We start from the raw sequence: 9,097 nt of genomic DNA on the forward strand, positions 1-9,097 counted from the left end.
AGAAGGTAATTGAACATATTTTTAGTTGTACAATTGTTTGAAAATTTTGAAATCAAGTATTAGTTGGGGTTTGTAGATTGATTAGTGTTTTTTGTCTATTTTACATGTACAACGGCCATTGAGCTATGTCAATTTGTTGAATGCACCTGATTCGCCCGTGGATCAAGAGAGGGTAGAGGTATGCATCTCTACTTTATTTTCTTGATTTCATGATTATATGCACGTGTACATGTGAACTTATGATATATTATAATCTTATAATTTTTTCATACATGAAATATCGATAATTGTTTCATCAAATGGCGAACCCTCCTCCGTGCACTGGAGAAGCATCTCAGGATCTGGTACACTTTTGTTTGATATATTACATTAATTATTTTTAACCTACAATAATTATCATTATATTAATTGTATTTAATCTTTGATCATTTTTTGTATAGGTAATAGCGACAGTTTCACCATCGATGGTGAGCCATCCTCAATCCATTGGAGAAGCATCTCAGGCATGGGTACGTCATTGTTCTCTATATTGTAGCTTTTAAGTGTTGTATTAATTGTACATTTAATCTATAATAGACCCCTTCGCGGTACGGCCATAACGTGGATCCTTTTAAGTATGTCTTTAAGAAAACTCCTAAGAGTGACAAGGAGAGGAGAGCGAAGACATTAGCTCCTAGATCAGCTGATGAGGTAATCTACATTTCAATTGCAAAAGAATTATAGTTAAATGCATAGTTATGTTATTAATTGTGAACTATTTTCTACAAAATAATTCTAACTTGGCTTTTGAATTGTGGTTTTGCAGCCATCTACAGAGCCGCGTACTGCATCGAAGAGGCTTGATTTTGATGATCCACCACAAGTTTAGGATCATATAGTGTTAGTTTTAGTCATAGAATGACCAATACATGTAGATATATTCTACATTTTCATTGTATATTGATTTGTAAATGGCATATGCCACATTTTTGTAATACTTGTATTGACTTGGTAGACATGCCTTTTTTTGATATATATAAATGTTGATAATCGATCCAATAAATGTGTACTAAGTTCATTATTTTGTATTCGTTATATTTTGTGGTTGTCCTTTTATAAATTTAATTGATCATTTGCCTATGTAATCAACAATATGAATATAAACAACAAAAATATATGATATAAAACATTGCAATCGTGGAATATGATTTGATAAATTTCAAAAATGTTGAATTAACCCTACAAAACTCGTTGTATTCAATTCATTATTATGTATTTGATGTATTTGGTGGCTGCCCTTTTATAAATTTAAATGAATATTTGCATATGTAATCAACAGTATGAATATAAACAACAATATGTGTTTGGTGTGAGAGCACCCTCACGCTCGCAATGGCCAAATTTTGGTTGTTGTGTGCACAAAATGACGTCGCGAGTGCATCCGGGTGGGAATTTTTATGCTAGGCATGCTCCTGTCATGCATCCCAAAGCGCTGAAACGTCAAGAGTCATACCCTACCAGGGCGATCTCTCAAGTGCACTAAGTCCAAAAAATTATCAAACTTTAATGGACTGTTTCTTCCAATCCAAGACACATATGATCGATTTGTTTGAACCTGTGGGGTTGCATGAGGCTCCTCTACAATGGTCTATCTCAATTTTTGATGACTCAGAGCCATTTTCAATTGGTAGCATTTTTTCGCCTGCTGCAAAAACCGTCAGTTGCATACAATGCAAAGTTGTAGGATTGGCTAGAATTGATTCAGTTCACCGTGTGCACAAACCGACGTCACGAGCGCGTCCGGGTGGGCAGTTTTATGCTAGGCATACACTTGTCATGCATCCCAAAGCGTCGGAACATCGAGAGTCATACCCTACCAGGGCGATCTCTCAAGTGCCTTGAGTCCAAAAAATTATCAAAATTTGACGGACTATTTCTTTCAATCCAGGACAAATATGATTGATCTGTTTGAACTTGTGGGGTCGCATGAGGCTCCCCTACAATGGCCTATCTCGGTTTTTGACGACTTAGAGCCATTTTCAATTGGTAGCATTTTTTCGCCTGCTGCAAAAACTGTCAGTTGCAGGATTGGCTAGAATTGATTTGGTTCATCGTGTGCACAAACCGATGTCACGAGTGTGTCTGGGTGGGCACGTTTATGCTAGGCATGCCCCTTTTGTGCATCCCAAAGTGCTGGAACATCGAGAGTCATACCCTACCGAGGCAATCTCTTAAGTGCCCCGAGTCCAAAAAATTGTCAAAATTTGACGAACAGTTTCTTTTAATCCAGAACACATATGATCAATCTGTTTGAACCTGTGGAGTCGCATGAGGCTCTTCTACAATGGCCTATCTCAAAATGTGATGAATCAGAGCCATTTTCAATTGGTAGCTTTTTTTCGCCTGCTGCAAAAATCGTCAATTGCATGCAATGTAAAGTTACAGGATTGGCTAGAATTGATTTGGTTCGCTGTGTGCACAAACCGATGTTATGAGCACGTCCGGGTGGGCAGGTTTATGCTAGGCATGCCCCTATTGTGCATCCCAAAGTGTTGGAACGTCGAGAGTCATACCCTACCGGGGCCATCTCTCAAGTGCCCTGAGTCCAAAAAATTGTCAAAATTTGACGGACTGTTTCTTCCAATCCAAGACACATATGATTGATATGTTTGAACCTATGGGGTCGTGTGAGGCTCCTCTACAATGGCCTATCTTGGTTTTTGATGACTCGGAGCCATTTTCAATTGGTAGCATTTTTTGCCTGCTGCAAAAATTGTCAGTTGCATGCAATGCAAAGTTGCAGGATTGACTAGAATTGATTCGGTTCGTCATGTGCACAAACTGACGTCACGAGCGCATCTGGGTGGGCAAGTTTACACTAGGCATGCCCCTGTCGTGCATCCCAAAGCATCAGAATGTCGAGAGTCATACCCTACTGGTGCGCATCCCAAAGCATCGGAACGTCAAGAGTCATACCCTACCGATGCAATGTACAAGTTGCTTGACAACTTTTTTGACAATTTTTTTGACAATAATGACAATTTTTGCTCAAATTATATCTAGTCTCAATCTATGACCCCTATGACTCGATAATGAATCAAATAATTCTCCATGAGTATACAAGAATCAAGAATGCTCATGATTGACCTTATCACATCACATATACTTAGAACATAGTCACAAAACATTGACACAAAAAATAGTCACAAAATATTGTCACATATTATTCAAAAATTTGCCTCTAAATATGGTCAAATCAGCTCTTGGCTATTTGATTATACAAAAAAATGTCTTACAAATCATATCATGGGCTTTTATATAAAATTTGGCATTACAATATGTGTGATTCAACTCATTGCCATTTTAATATAAAAAATTTGGCGTGTACATATGTACAAATCAGCTTGTTGCCATTTAAATATACAAAATTATGCCCCTAAACATGTAAAAATCAGCTCATGGGCATTTATATATACAAAAAATGTATATAGAACAATTCGTTGACGATATATACAAAATTCTCAAAATCATTCTACTCTGAACCGTAGAATCAATCAAGTGAGCCTTCAGGATCGGCTCTAACCTGTATTGTGTCAAGTATTGCCTCATGGTCAAATTCATGAACTTTCCATAAAATCTTATTATGAGGTCTACCTTGATACTTCATCAAATGAATATTTGTTGCAACAACAAGGTTAGAGAAATGAAGAATATGTGTGTGTTTCAAAGTCCTCGAACAACCAAACATCAGAATTCTTGATAGGGTATCTTCGAAGCCATGTTCCTATCACAACAACAGACCCTTTTGGGTACTCAATACCCTCTCTGTCAATGATTGTGGTTGTCAATTTTCTTTTTGGCTCAACACAACGACACAAATAGTAATTTGTTCCTTCTTCATTGTTCTCTTCTGCAACAACTGCATACACATGACCTGCATTTTATAAAGTGTTAATTAATACCAAAAATAAAGTATGATGTAAAACAAAATGAACCAAAAAGAATACTTGCAAAAAAATTAACTCAAAAAATCACCTGAATCCACTAGGTCGGATACATGGTCAAAATCCACTGATGTTTCCATCTGGCTCAATTGTAGTGCTCTGTGAATTTGATATGTATCAATGGGAACCAATAGTCTACAAGACCATTTGTCAACCCACTCTTATGATTCACATTCTTCCCACAAACAATACATGCATGAAGAGCAAAAACATACCATCTGTCTCACGTAAATTACCAATGAACTTGAATTTGAACTCATAAGTGAGTGCATGTCACTTGATCCCGCAACTATACAACAATATAGAAAACTTTCAATGTTAGATTCAGTGATCAACCAAAAATATCTACGAACCATTGATGTACCTGGATTACCTGGACCCATCATAGACTTACACCATTGGACAATTGTTTCTGCATCTATCAACTCAGCACCACCTTCATACTTCAATTATTCTCTAGCTAGGGCTCTTTTCACACATGCTCCTACACCATCATGCTCTCCCTTACCATGTCCAGCCTCAGTGAAATTCCAAAAATGTTGTACACCGCTTGTCATATGCATCCTTGTCAACCAATAAAACATCCTTGCATTCTTGAATTGTGCAGTGCAATTATCTGACCATATTAAGTGTCAGTTGTATTGTATGTTCCTTTCCCTTAAACTATCATAGAAAACTTTAAAGCATACTTGTACAAACCCCGATGAATGAGTACAATCATCACTTATGTAGAAGTGATACTCTCTTACAACCTTTCTATCCTCCTCTATGCTATCATCTTCATGCATGAATGCTATGTGTACAAAAATAGAAACTTGTGTAGAGTGATAATACATAGATTGCACTTCATTTTGAGGTTGTAGTGTATAATTTTCAGTGAAATCAACGATAGAGACAATGGTGTCAAGGGGAAATGTGTCCTTACATAACTTGAATTGCTCATCTAACCATCGAGCTCTATGTGTATACATTATGTACTCATAAACTAGTTTTTCTTGAAACATTTTCATAAATTTAGCTACACATATATCATTTTTCACTAGCTCACATCTCTTCAAATCTTTTCCATCTTTAACTCCATATGTGATTGTCTTGTATTTTCCAAAAGAAACTAGTTTTGTACCAATTTCATGTGTTCTCTCCAAATGTACTCATCTTGGTAAACGTTGAAAACCACCACATATAGCACAAGAACCTTCCAAACAAGGCATCTTATAATAAATGCAACCATCATGTCTATTACATAGCATACTTGAAATAAATTCTCTTACCGACTTAGGAGGTGCTTGTATATTGCATTCCTGCAAAACATCGTTAGTGTGCAAAGTAGAACAAAAATGACAAAAAATATCATAGTGCATAGAAAATTCAATATGCATCCTACAACAACACGTGGTGTGTACATGATTAATCTTAATATAAAAAGGTATTGTCATTTCAAAAAATCTTTGAAAAATTCTTATTTGAGGAAACTTTTGAAGGAATCTTTCATAAAATTTAGTTTGATTCATATCTAAATAGTGTTTGGCATGTGGCTCATGATTTGTAGACCCAATTTGCCTTCTAACAACATCTCTTTGGTTGGGTGAAACTCTTGTGTTGTCATGCCAAAAAATTTCAATTAATGTTCTTAGTGCATCAACAACAACCTTGTCTTTGTGTGGTAGTCTACTCGAGAATGCCCAAAGAGAATTATTGTTAGGTTCCTTTATTTTTTCCCGTCTCTTTAATGCTTTACTTAATGGTGTTCTACTAACGTTTAATGACTTACTTGTTTTGCTTATCAAACAATCTTTTTTTATTTTCTTTCTCATTATGGTTGATATAATGACACGTTGAGTAGCATTAGAATCTTTAGAACATGATTTTGAACCAATAGCCTGATATGCATCAAATAGATTTCTCACAATAGTTCTTTCACTATTACTTTCAGATGATCTTAGGCCTAGAATTTTCATTGTCTCTCTAAAATTCAAATTTTTAATCATTTGAACAATTAATTGACATCTTGTGGTTTGATTTAAGTTTTCAAAATAGTTTTTCCATATTATTTTAACCATTCTCCTACAAGTTCGTTCATTCATTTTATTGGGCATTGGCTTCAATATATTAACATCAATGTCAATTAGATACTTTGGTTTCCTACGAATGATTCTAGGAGGTGTTAACATCGATGCATTATGTACATTCAATTCATCAAATAGAGAAGGTGTATGTTAATCATTTAATTGATTATTCAATGTGGTATCTTTTTCATTTGCATTAGGTTCATACGGTAAATCAAATGTCTCTTCTTCAATCGCATTAGGTGCATTATGTTCATTTGGTAAATCGAATTGAGATGTTAAGGATGACATACCTTGTTCTTCCATTGTTCTTATGTCACGTAATTTCTTCATACGTTGCCTTTGTCTTTCCTTTTCAGCCTCTCGTTGTTCCATCATTCCTCGCTTGTTCTTTCCCATGGTTGATATCACTTGTCCTAAATAGAATCATATTACATATATATGTAAACTAAAGTTTATAAACAAACAAATAACCATAAATATGCATCTTATCACTATTTTTTGGAATCAAACTATTAAACAATCACAATACTATTGACAAAACTAATAAGAACAACAATTCAATCATTTGAAATCATTCAAAAACAAAAAATTCACTTACTTCTATGTATAAAACAGTGATAGAAGTGCAGACATGGTTCCAGTGGGGCCTTCAACGACCTCAAAAACTTCTTTTGAGGCCATTGAGGCTCTTGGGCAACTAAAAATACGTCTACGTACCATGTATGCGTTGTTAGTCCATAAAATGTTGGCAAGCCCAATGGTGTTTTTTTTCCCCATTCTATACTAATAAGTAGCATGTATGCACTCCTAAGCCTAAAAAATGTTATGGCAGGGTAGCGAATAATGGGCTCAGTACCCCGTACCCACTCCTATGCCTTAAAAAATTCATGGCAAGGCAGGGAACTAATAGGTTTAGTACCCCGTATGCGCTATTTGTAGTAGAAAAAATGTGAATGAAAAGGGGAGAGAGAGAGAGAGAGAGAGAGAGAGAGAGAGAGAGAGAGAGAGAGAGAGAGAGAGAGAGAGAGAGAGAGAGAGAGAGAGAGAGAGAGAGAGAGAGAGAGAGAAGGAGGGGGGAGGGAGAGGTAGAGAGAGAGAGGGAGAGGGGGGGAGGGAGAGAGAGAGAGAGAGAGAGAGGGAGGGAAGGTAGAGAGAGAGAGAGAGAGAGAGAGAGAGAGAGAGAGAGAGACCATAACGACACCATATGAAGTCCTAAGGGGTCGTTGAAGACCATATGACCCCTAACGACACCATATGGTGTTCTAAGGGGTCATAAGGTGTCCTAAGGGTCATAGGACACCACAAGACACATAGCGACACCATATGGTGTTGTATGGTGTCTTAAGGGGTCCTATGGTGTCCTAAGGGGTCACATGACACCATATGACCTCTTAGGAAACAATATGACCTCTAATGACACCTAAGGGGTCATATGGTGGGCTAATAAAATGACATATTATTTAAAATTATGAATAGAACATCAGTAGTTTAGTTTTGATATAGCTAAGTTAGACCATTGTCAACATAAGAGAGACTCCAAGCGAACAAACAATGATGCTTCACTAAAAAGCAAGTGTAAGAGCTTGACCTAACCCTAAGAGTATTGCCTTTCTAAAACATATGATTCTATTAAATTTGAAAGGTTATAGGACTAATCTCGATTGTGACTATAGGAATTACACACTTGATTTCTTTCATGGGTATGTACCCTTCCAAGCCTTTTGACAAGTGATGATCATCATATACTACCACTTCCATGCTTACAACAAACTTTAATTTCTTTAGGTGACAGGCGTTGTGTAACAACATGGGAACTCTCGCATACCCACCACTATCATTCTCTAGGACATCATTTGTGTTACTCTCCCTCTTTCTCTTCCTACTGGTTGTTTCCTTCTGAAAAAAATATTGTAGATACTCTGACTCATCATTTTTATTTTTTGACACTATTTTCCACATCTTCTTTGCTCATTAAAAACACATTCGAGAAGAATATTGCTGCAGGTTTCCTTGTTTGTCACGGTAATGCACCCTTGGTTCAATTTCAGACCCTTCTTCCTCCTATTCAATACACACACACACAAATCCATCAATCAATTTTCTTAGGAGAGCATACATGATAAACATAATTTAAACAAACTTAGCGCATATGCGCTATTTATAGTAAGAATAGTGCATACACGTTATTTATAGTAAACATAGCGCGTACGCACTGTTTATAGTAAACATAGCACGTACACACTGTTTATAGTAAACATAGTGCGTACGCGCTACTTACAACATAAGTAACCCATACGCGCTTTTGACTATTTAGGCTTGGAAATAGGCCTGGATGACAAAGCTACAGTTTGGAAGTTTGATTTCCCTCCATTTCTCTCATTTTTGACGTGTTTTATTTTATCAACTTGGTTTATCGACTTTGTCATCATCAGGCTTACACTTCATCAAGTGGGTATTTCTAAAATTGACACCATATTTTCACCCATCTTCTGACATTTCTAACCATATATTTTTTAAAAAAATTGAACAACAATAACATATTATTATTGAATTTCTTTTACCAATGTTTTCATAGTTCTCACAGACATAGGTGCACCATGTTTTTAATAACTTTTGATATGCTTATCCAAATTTAAAAAACTTTATATATTATTGTAGTGAACTTGATTCTTTACAATTTAAAAAAAAAATGTATTTTCGATTTGTTTAGTGCAACTTATGCTTCGCGCACGAACAAGTACCTAATTTTTAGGATGTTCTTGATTGGAAAAATTATTAAAAGAAAAATACTCAGCACAAAATTACAAAAAAATACACATCTTCTAGTGCTCACTCTTAACTATCTTTCTGCCAAAGGATTTGTCAAAAATACCAAATCTAACTATGACTTTTTTGATGCGCACGTCAGACACTATGTTATGTTTTTTAGAAAAAATCAAGGTCTATTTTTTGTGCACGAAGGATTTGACCCCCTTAATCTTATCCAATTTTGAAAAAGTTTAGTAGTTTGGAAACTAGATTCAGAGTACTACAATATTTCTTGTT

This window comes from Cryptomeria japonica, chromosome 5 (assembly GCF_030272615.1).
Source record: "Cryptomeria japonica chromosome 5, Sugi_1.0, whole genome shotgun sequence".
NCBI classification, from domain to species: Eukaryota; Viridiplantae; Streptophyta; class Pinopsida; order Cupressales; family Cupressaceae; genus Cryptomeria; species Cryptomeria japonica.